We start from the raw sequence: 7,500 nt of genomic DNA on the forward strand, positions 1-7,500 counted from the left end.
AGGTTCAAATAAGGGTTTAAAGCTTTGATGATGAGCAAGAAACACATGGCAAAAAGCTCTCCCCGGACTGTGAGAAAAGAATAAGCCTACAACACCTGGTATTCCCAGGCGGTCTCCCATCCAGGTACTAACCAGGCCCAACCCTGCTTAGCTTCCGATATCAGACGAGATCGGGCGCTTTCAGGGTGGTATGGCCGCAGGTGTGAAAGTTTTTTATTTTACTTCTCTTATTCTGTTGCTGCTGCTGCTGCTGCTGCTGCTGCTGCTGCTGCTTGTCGTCACACAGAAAGAATTATAAGCCCTGGGACAGGACAGAGAAGGTGAGAAGGTTCAAATAAGGGTTTAAAGCTTTGATGATGAGCAAGAAACACATGGCAAAAAGCTCTCCCCGGACTGTGAGAAAAGAAAAAGCTTACAACACCTGGTATTCCCAGGCGGTCTCCCATCCTGGTACTAACCAGTCCCAACCCCGCTTAGCTTCCGAGATCAGACGAGATCGGGCGCTTTCAGGGTGGTATGGCCGCAGGTGTGAAAGTTTTTTATTTTACTTCTCTTATTCTTCTGCTGCTGCTGCTGCTGCTGCTGCTGCTGCTGCTGCTGCTGCTGCTGCTGCTGCTGCTGCTGCTTGTCGTCAGACAGAAATAATTATAAGCCCTGGGACAGGACAGAGAAGGTGAGAAGGTTCAAATAAGGGTTTAAAGCTTTGATGATGAGCAAGAAACACATGGCAAAAAGCTCTCCCCGGACTGTGAGAAAAAATTAAAAGCCTACAACACCTGGTATTCCCAGGCGGTCTCCCATCCAGGTACTAACCAGGCCCAACCCTGCTTAGCTTCCGAGATCAGACGAGATCGGGCGCTTTCAGGGTGGTATGGCCGCAGGTGTGAAAGTTTTTTATTTTACTTCTCTTATTCTGTTGCTGCTGCTGCTGCTGCTGCTGCTGCTGCTGCTGCTGCTGCTGCTGCTGCTGCTGCTTGTCGTCACACAGAAAGAATTATAAGCCCTGGGACAGGACAGAGAAGGTGAGAAGGTTCAAATAAGGGTTTAAAGCTTTGATGATGAGCAAGAAACACATGGCAAAAAGCTCTCCCCGGACTGTGAGAAAAAATTAAAAGCCTACAACACCTGGTATTCCCAGGCGGTCTCCCATCCAGGTACTAACCAGGCCCAACCCTGCTTAGCTTCCTATATCAGACGAGATTGGGCGCTTTCAGGGTGGTATGGCCGCAGGTGTGAAAGTTTTTTATTTTACTTCTCTTATTCTGTTGCTGCTGCTGCTGCTGCTGCTGCTGCTGCTGCTGCTGCTGCTGCTGCTGCTGCTGCTGCTGCTGCTGCTGCTGCTGCTGCTTGTCGTCAGATAGAAAGAATTATAAGCCCTGGGACAGGACAGAGAAGGTGAGAAGGTTCAAATAAGGGTTTAAAGCTTTGATGATGAGCAAGAAACACATGGCAAAAAGCTCTCCCCGGACTGTGAGAAACAATTAAAAGCCTACAACACCTGGTATTCCCAGGCGGTCTCCCATCCAGGTACTAACCAGGCCCAACCCTGCTTAGCTTCCGAGATCAGACGAGATCGGGCGCTTTCAGGGTGGTATGGCCGCAGGTGTGAAAGTATTTTATTTTACTTCTCTTATTCTGTTGCTGCTGCTGCTGCTGCTGCTGCTGCTGCTGCTGCTGCTTGTCATCGTCAGACAGAAAGAATTATAAGCCCTGGGACAGGACAGAGAAGGTGAGAAGGTTCAAATAAGGGTTTAAAGCTTTGATGATGAGCAAGAAACACATGGCAAAAAGCTCTCCCCGGACTGTGAGAAAAAATTAAAAGCCTACAACACCTGGTATTCCCAGGCGGTCTCCCATCCAGGTACTAACCAGGCCCAACCCTGCTTAGCTTCCGAGACCAGCCGAGATCAGGCGCTTTCAGGGTGGTATGGCCGCAGGTGTGAAAGTTTTTTATTTTACTTCTCTTATTCTGTTGCTGCTGCTGCTGCTGCTGCTGCTGCTGCTTGTCGACAGACAGAAAGAATTATAAGCCCTGGGACAGGACAGAGAAGGTGAGAAGGTTCAAATAAGGGTTTAAAGCTTTGATGATGAGCAAGAAACACATGGCAAAAAGCTCTCCCCGGACTGTGAGAAAAAATTAAAAGCCTACAACACCTGGTATTCCCAGGCGGTCTCCCATTCAGGTACTAACCAGGCCCAACCCTGCTTAGCTTCCGGGATCAGACGTGATCGGGTGCTTCCAGGGTGGTATGGCCGCAGGTGTGAAAGTTTTGTATTTTACTTCTCTTATTCTGTTGCTGCTGCTGCTGCTGCTGCTGCTGCTGCTGCTGCTGCTTGTCGTCAGACAGAATGAATTATAAGCCCTGGGACAGGACAGAGAAGGTGAGAAGGTTCAAATAAGGGTTTAAAGCTTTGATGATGAGCAAGAAACACATGGCAAAAAGCTCTCCCCGGACTGTGAGAAAAAATTAAAAGCCTACAACACCTGGTATTCCCAGGCGATCTCCCATCCAGGTACTAACCAGGCCCAACCCTGCTTAGCTTCCGAGATCAGACGAGATCGGGCGCTTTCAGGGTGGTATTGCCGCAGGTGTGAAAGTTTTTTATTTTACTTCTCTTATTCTGTTGCTGCTGCTGCTGCTGCTGCTGCTGCTGCTGCTGCTGCTGCTTGTCGTCAGACAGAAAGAATTATAAGCCCTGGGACAGGACAGAGAAGGTGAGAAGGTTCAAATAAGGGTTTAAAGCTTTGATGATGAGCAAGAAACACATGGCAAAAAGCTCTCCCCGGACTGTGAGAAAAGAAAAAGCCTACAACACCTGGTATTCCCAGGCGGTCTCCCATCCAGGTACTAACCAGGCCCAACCCTGCTTAGCTTCCGAGATCAGACGAGATCGGGCGCTTTCAGGGTAGTATGGCCGCAGGTGTGAAAGTTTTTTATTTTACTTCTCTTATTCTGTTGCTGCTGCTGCTGCTGCTGCTGCTGCTGCTGCTGCTTGTCGTCACACAGAAAGAATTATAAGCCCTGGGACAGGACAGAGAAGGTGAGAAGGTTCAAATAAGGGTTTAAAGCTTTGATGATGAGCAAGAAACACATGGCAAAAAGCTCTCCCCGGACTGTGAGAAAAAATTAAAAGCCTACAACACCTGGTATTCCCAGGCGGTCTCCCATCCAGGTACTAACCAGGCCCAACCCTGCTTAGCTTCCGAGATCAGACGAGATCACGCGCTTTCAGGGTGGTATTGCCGCAGGTGTGAAAGTTTTTTATTTTACTTCTCTTATTCTGCTGCTGCTGCTGCTGCTGCTGCTGCTGCTGCTGCTGCTTGTCGTCAGACAGAAATAATTATAAGCCCTGGGACAGGACAGAGAAGGTGAGAAGGTTCAAATAAGGGTTTAAAGCTTTGATGATGAGCAAGAAACACATGGCAAAAAGCTCTCCCCGGACTGTGAGAAAAAATTAAAAGCCTACAACACCTGGTATTCCCAGGCGGTCTCCCATCCAGGTACTAACCAGGCCCAACCCTGCTTAGCTTCCGAGATCAGACGAGATCGGGCGCTTTCAGGGTGGCATGGCCACAGGTGTGAAAGTGTTTTATTTTACTTCTCTTATTCTGTTGCTGCTGCTGCTGCTTGTCGTCAGATTGAAAGAATTATAAGCCCTGGGACAGGACAGAGAAGGTGAGAAGGTTCAAATAAGGGTTTAAAGCTTTGATGATGAGCAAGAAACATGGCAAAAAGCTCTCCCCGGACTGTGAGAAAAAATTAAAAGCCTACAACACCTGGTATTCCCAGGCGGTCTCCCATCCAAGTACTAACCAGGCCCAACCCTGCTTAGCTTCCGAGATCAGACGAGATCGGGCGCTTTCAGGGTGGTATGGCCGCAGGTGTGAAAGTTTTTTATTTTACATCTCTTATTCTGTTGCTGCTGCTGCTTGTCGTCAGACAGAAAGAATTATAAGCCCTGGGACAGGACAGAGAAGGTGAGAAGGTTCAAATAAGGGTTTAAAGCTTTGATGATGAGCAAGAAACACATGGCAAAAAGCTCTCCCCGGACTGTGAGAAAAGAAAAAGCCTACAACACCTGGTATTCCCAGGCGGTCTCCCATCCAGGTACTAACCGGGCCCAACCCTGCTTAGCTTCCGAGATCAGACGAGATCGGGCGCTTTCAGGGTGGTATGGCCGCAGGTGTGAAAGTTTTTTATTTTACTTCTCTTATTCTGTTGCTGCTGCTGCTGCTGCTGCTGCTGCTGCTGCTGCTGCTGCTGCTGCTGCTGCTGCTGCTGCTTGTCGTCACACAGAAAGAATTATAAGCCCTGGGACAGGACAGAGAAGGTGAGAAGGTTCAAATAAGGGTTTAAAGCTTTGATGATGAGCAAGAAACACATGGCAAAAAGCTCTCCCCGGACTGTGAGAAAAAATTAAAAGCCTACAACACCTGGTATTCCCAGGCGGTCTCCCATCCAGGTACTAACCAGGCCCAACCCTGCTTAGCTTCCGAGATCAGACAAGATTGGGCGCTTTCAGGGTGGTATGGCCGCAGGTGTGAAAGTTTTTTATTTTACTTCTCTTATTCTGTTGCTGCTGCTGCTGCTGCTTGTCGTCAGACAGAAAGAATTATTAGCCCTGGTACAGGACAGAGAAGGTGAGAAGGTTCAAATAAGGGTTTAAAGCTTTGATGATGAGCAAGAAACACATGGCAAAAAGCTCTCCCCGGACTGTGAGAAAAAATTAAAAGCCTACAACACCTGGTATTCCCAGGCGGTCTCCCATCCAAGTACTAACCAGGCCCAACCCTGCTTAGCTTCCGAGATCAGACGAGATCGGGCGCTTTCAGGGTGGTATGGCCGCAGGTGTGAAAGTTTTTTATTTTACTTCTCTTATTCTGTTGCTGCTGCTGCTGCTTGTCGTCAGACAGAAATAATTATAAGCCCTGGGACAGGACAGAGAAGGTGAGAAGGTTCAAATAAGGGTTTAAAGCTTTGATGATGAGCAAGAAACACATGGCAAAAAGCTCTCCCCGGACTGTGAGAAAAGAAAAAGCTTACAACACCTGGTATTCCCAGGCGGTCTCCCATCCTGGTACTAACCAGGCCCAACCCTGCTTAGCTTCCGAGATCAGACGAGATCGGGCGCTTTCAGGGTGGTATGGCCGCAGGTGTGAAAGTTTTTTATTTTACTTCTCTTATTCTGCTGCTGCTGCTGCTGCTGCTGCTGCTGCTGCTGCTGCTGCTGCTGCTGCTGCTGCTGCTGCTGCTGCTGCTGCTGCTTGTCGTCACACAGAAAGAATTATAAGCACTGGGACAGGACAGAGAAGGTGAGAAGGTTCAAATAAGGGTTTAAAGCTTTGATGATGAGCAAGAAACACATGGCAAAAAGCTCTCCCCGGACTGTGAGAAAAAATTAAAAGCCTACAACACCTGGTATTCCCAGGCGGTCTCCCATCCAGGTACTAACCAGGCCCAACCCTGCTTAGCTTCCGAGATCAGACGAGATCGGGCGCTTTCAGGGTGGTATGGCCGCAGGTGTGAAAGTATTTTATTTTACTTCTCTTATTCTGTTGCTGCTGCTGCTGCTGCTGCTGCTGCTGCTGCTGCTGCTGCTGCTGCTGCTGCTGCTTGTCATCGTCAGACAGAAAGAATTATAAGCCCTGGGACAGGACAGAGAAGGTGAGAAGGTTCAAATAAGGGTTTAAAGCTTTGATGATGAGCAAGAAACACATGGCAAAAAGCTCTCGCCGGACTGTGAGAAAAAATTAAAAGCCTACAACACCTGGTATTCCCAGGCGGTCTCCCATCCAGGTACTAACCAGGCCCAACCCTGCTTAGCTTCCGAGACCAGCCGAGATCAGGCGCTTTCAGGGTGGTATGGCCACAGGTGTGAAAGTTTTTTATTTTACTTCTCTTATTCTGTTGCTGCTGCTGCTGCTGCTGCTGCTGCTGCTGCTGCTGCTGCTGCTGCTGCTGCTGCTGCTTGTCGTCAGACAGAAAGAATTATAAGCCCTGGGACAGGACAGAGAAGGTGAGAAGGTTCAAATAAGGGTTTAAAGCTTTGATGATGAGCAAGAAACACATGGCAAAAAGCTCTCCCCGGACTGTGAGAAAAAATTAAAAGCCTACAACACCTGGTATTCCCAGGCGGTCTCCCATCCAGGTACTAACCAGGCCCAACCCTGCTTAGCTTCCGAGATCAGACGAGATCGGGCGCTTTCAGGGTGGTATGGCCGCAGGTGTGAAAGTTTTTTATTTTACTTCTCTTATTCTGTTGCTGCTGCTGCTGCTGCTGCTGCTGCTGCTGCTGCTGCTGCTGCTGCTGCTGCTTGTCGTCACACAGAAAGAATTATAAGCACTGGGACAGGACAGAGAAGGTGAGAAGGTTCAAATAAGGGTTTAAAGCTTTGATGATGAGCAAGAAACACATGGCAAAAAGCTCTCCCCGGACTGTGAGAAAAAATTAAAAGCCTACAACACCTGGTATACCCAGGCGGTCTCCCATCCAGGTACTAACCAGGCCCAACCCTGCTTAGCTTCCGAGATCAGACAAGATTGGGCGCTTTCAGGGTGGTATGGCCGCAGGTGTGAAAGTTTTTTATTTTACTTCTCTTATTCTGTTGCTGCTGCTGCTGCTGCTGCTTGTCGTCAGACAGAAAGAATTATTAGCCCTGGGACAGGACAGAGAAGGTGAGAAGGTTCAAATAAGGGTTTAAAGCTTTGATGATGAGCAAGAAACACATGGCAAAAAGCTCTCCCCGGACTGTGAGAAAAAATTAAAAGCCTACAACACCTGGTATTCCCAGGCGGTCTCCCATCCAAGTACTAACCAGGCCCAACCCTGCTTTGCTTCCGAGATCAGACGAGATCGGGCGCTTTCAGGGTGGTATGGCCGCAGGTGTGAAAATTTTTTATTTTACTTCTCTTATTCTGTTGCTGCTGCTGCTGCTTGTCGTCAGACAGAAAGAATTATAAGCCCTGGGACAGGACAGAGAAGGTGAGAAGGTTCAAATAAGGGTTTAAAGCTTTGATGATGAGCAAGAAACACATGGCAAAAAGCTCTCCCCGGACTGTGAGAAAAGAAAAAGCTTACAACACCTGGTATTCCCAGGCGGTCTCCCATCCTGGTACTAACCAGGCCCAACCCCGCTTAGCTTCCGAGATCAGACGAGATCGGGCGCTTTCAGGGTGGTATGGCCGCAGGTGTGAAAGTTTTTTATTTTACTTCTCTTATTCTTCTGCTGCTGCTGCTGCTGCTGCTGCTGCTGCTGCTGCTGCTTGTCGTCAGACAGAAATAATTATAAGCCCTGGGACAGGACAGAGAAGGTGAGAAGGTTCAAATAAGGGTTTAAAGCTTTGATGATGAGCAAGAAACACATGGCAAAAAGCTCTCCCCGGACTGTGAGAAAAAATTAAAAGCCTACAACACCTGGTATTCCCAGGCGGTCTCCCATCCAAGTACTAACCAGGCCCAACCCTGCTTAGCTTCCGAGATCAGACGAGATCGTGCGCT

General features: G+C 48.6%; 23 non-coding genes across 23 annotated transcripts in view; all 23 read right to left on the reverse strand.

The window, feature by feature from the left end:
• Window positions 1-83: 83 nt before the first annotated feature.
• On the reverse strand, window positions 84-202 carry LOC128463412 (5S ribosomal RNA). The gene has a single exon (XR_008343311.1). It is a non-coding gene; the product is annotated as a 5S ribosomal RNA (ribosomal RNA).
• Window positions 203-409: 207 nt separating this feature from the next.
• LOC128465032 (5S ribosomal RNA) lies at window positions 410-528 on the reverse strand. Its single transcript, XR_008344831.1, has one exon. It is a non-coding gene; the product is annotated as a 5S ribosomal RNA (ribosomal RNA).
• A 236-nt stretch (window positions 529-764) lies between these two features.
• Window positions 765-883, reverse strand: LOC128465855 (5S ribosomal RNA). Its single transcript, XR_008345367.1, has one exon. It is a non-coding gene; the product is annotated as a 5S ribosomal RNA (ribosomal RNA).
• A 230-nt stretch (window positions 884-1,113) lies between these two features.
• On the reverse strand, window positions 1,114-1,232 carry LOC128465195 (5S ribosomal RNA). Its single transcript, XR_008344986.1, has one exon. It is a non-coding gene; the product is annotated as a 5S ribosomal RNA (ribosomal RNA).
• Window positions 1,233-1,486: 254 nt separating this feature from the next.
• LOC128465866 (5S ribosomal RNA) lies at window positions 1,487-1,605 on the reverse strand. Its single transcript, XR_008345368.1, has one exon. It is a non-coding gene; the product is annotated as a 5S ribosomal RNA (ribosomal RNA).
• A 215-nt stretch (window positions 1,606-1,820) lies between these two features.
• LOC128464961 (5S ribosomal RNA) lies at window positions 1,821-1,939 on the reverse strand. The gene has a single exon (XR_008344766.1). It is a non-coding gene; the product is annotated as a 5S ribosomal RNA (ribosomal RNA).
• Window positions 1,940-2,142: 203 nt separating this feature from the next.
• Window positions 2,143-2,261, reverse strand: LOC128464105 (5S ribosomal RNA). Its single transcript, XR_008343960.1, has one exon. It is a non-coding gene; the product is annotated as a 5S ribosomal RNA (ribosomal RNA).
• A 212-nt stretch (window positions 2,262-2,473) lies between these two features.
• On the reverse strand, window positions 2,474-2,592 carry LOC128463779 (5S ribosomal RNA). Its single transcript, XR_008343655.1, has one exon. It is a non-coding gene; the product is annotated as a 5S ribosomal RNA (ribosomal RNA).
• Window positions 2,593-2,805: 213 nt separating this feature from the next.
• LOC128462767 (5S ribosomal RNA) lies at window positions 2,806-2,924 on the reverse strand. Its single transcript, XR_008342698.1, has one exon. It is a non-coding gene; the product is annotated as a 5S ribosomal RNA (ribosomal RNA).
• A 209-nt stretch (window positions 2,925-3,133) lies between these two features.
• LOC128464635 (5S ribosomal RNA) lies at window positions 3,134-3,252 on the reverse strand. Its single transcript, XR_008344458.1, has one exon. It is a non-coding gene; the product is annotated as a 5S ribosomal RNA (ribosomal RNA).
• Window positions 3,253-3,461: 209 nt separating this feature from the next.
• LOC128463216 (5S ribosomal RNA) lies at window positions 3,462-3,580 on the reverse strand. Its single transcript, XR_008343123.1, has one exon. It is a non-coding gene; the product is annotated as a 5S ribosomal RNA (ribosomal RNA).
• Window positions 3,581-3,766: 186 nt separating this feature from the next.
• Window positions 3,767-3,885, reverse strand: LOC128462581 (5S ribosomal RNA). The gene has a single exon (XR_008342523.1). It is a non-coding gene; the product is annotated as a 5S ribosomal RNA (ribosomal RNA).
• A 183-nt stretch (window positions 3,886-4,068) lies between these two features.
• Window positions 4,069-4,187, reverse strand: LOC128462422 (5S ribosomal RNA). The gene has a single exon (XR_008342371.1). It is a non-coding gene; the product is annotated as a 5S ribosomal RNA (ribosomal RNA).
• A 236-nt stretch (window positions 4,188-4,423) lies between these two features.
• LOC128464845 (5S ribosomal RNA) lies at window positions 4,424-4,542 on the reverse strand. Its single transcript, XR_008344655.1, has one exon. It is a non-coding gene; the product is annotated as a 5S ribosomal RNA (ribosomal RNA).
• Window positions 4,543-4,733: 191 nt separating this feature from the next.
• Window positions 4,734-4,852, reverse strand: LOC128462594 (5S ribosomal RNA). Its single transcript, XR_008342535.1, has one exon. It is a non-coding gene; the product is annotated as a 5S ribosomal RNA (ribosomal RNA).
• A 186-nt stretch (window positions 4,853-5,038) lies between these two features.
• Window positions 5,039-5,157, reverse strand: LOC128462829 (5S ribosomal RNA). Its single transcript, XR_008342756.1, has one exon. It is a non-coding gene; the product is annotated as a 5S ribosomal RNA (ribosomal RNA).
• A 248-nt stretch (window positions 5,158-5,405) lies between these two features.
• On the reverse strand, window positions 5,406-5,524 carry LOC128465877 (5S ribosomal RNA). The gene has a single exon (XR_008345369.1). It is a non-coding gene; the product is annotated as a 5S ribosomal RNA (ribosomal RNA).
• Window positions 5,525-5,757: 233 nt separating this feature from the next.
• LOC128465279 (5S ribosomal RNA) lies at window positions 5,758-5,876 on the reverse strand. Its single transcript, XR_008345067.1, has one exon. It is a non-coding gene; the product is annotated as a 5S ribosomal RNA (ribosomal RNA).
• A 233-nt stretch (window positions 5,877-6,109) lies between these two features.
• Window positions 6,110-6,228, reverse strand: LOC128465889 (5S ribosomal RNA). Its single transcript, XR_008345371.1, has one exon. It is a non-coding gene; the product is annotated as a 5S ribosomal RNA (ribosomal RNA).
• Window positions 6,229-6,455: 227 nt separating this feature from the next.
• LOC128465453 (5S ribosomal RNA) lies at window positions 6,456-6,574 on the reverse strand. The gene has a single exon (XR_008345230.1). It is a non-coding gene; the product is annotated as a 5S ribosomal RNA (ribosomal RNA).
• A 194-nt stretch (window positions 6,575-6,768) lies between these two features.
• Window positions 6,769-6,887, reverse strand: LOC128462564 (5S ribosomal RNA). The gene has a single exon (XR_008342506.1). It is a non-coding gene; the product is annotated as a 5S ribosomal RNA (ribosomal RNA).
• Window positions 6,888-7,073: 186 nt separating this feature from the next.
• On the reverse strand, window positions 7,074-7,192 carry LOC128463307 (5S ribosomal RNA). The gene has a single exon (XR_008343209.1). It is a non-coding gene; the product is annotated as a 5S ribosomal RNA (ribosomal RNA).
• Window positions 7,193-7,404: 212 nt separating this feature from the next.
• Window positions 7,405-7,500, reverse strand: part of LOC128463092 (5S ribosomal RNA) — a 119-nt gene continuing 23 nt past the window's right edge. Inside the window, exon 1 of the ribosomal RNA XR_008343005.1 lies at window positions 7,405-7,500. This exon is cut by the window's right edge and continues 23 nt beyond it. This is a non-coding gene — a ribosomal RNA (5S ribosomal RNA).

Source organism: Spea bombifrons, chromosome 9 (assembly GCF_027358695.1).
Source record: "Spea bombifrons isolate aSpeBom1 chromosome 9, aSpeBom1.2.pri, whole genome shotgun sequence".
NCBI lineage: Eukaryota > Metazoa > Chordata > Amphibia > Anura > Pelobatidae > Spea > Spea bombifrons.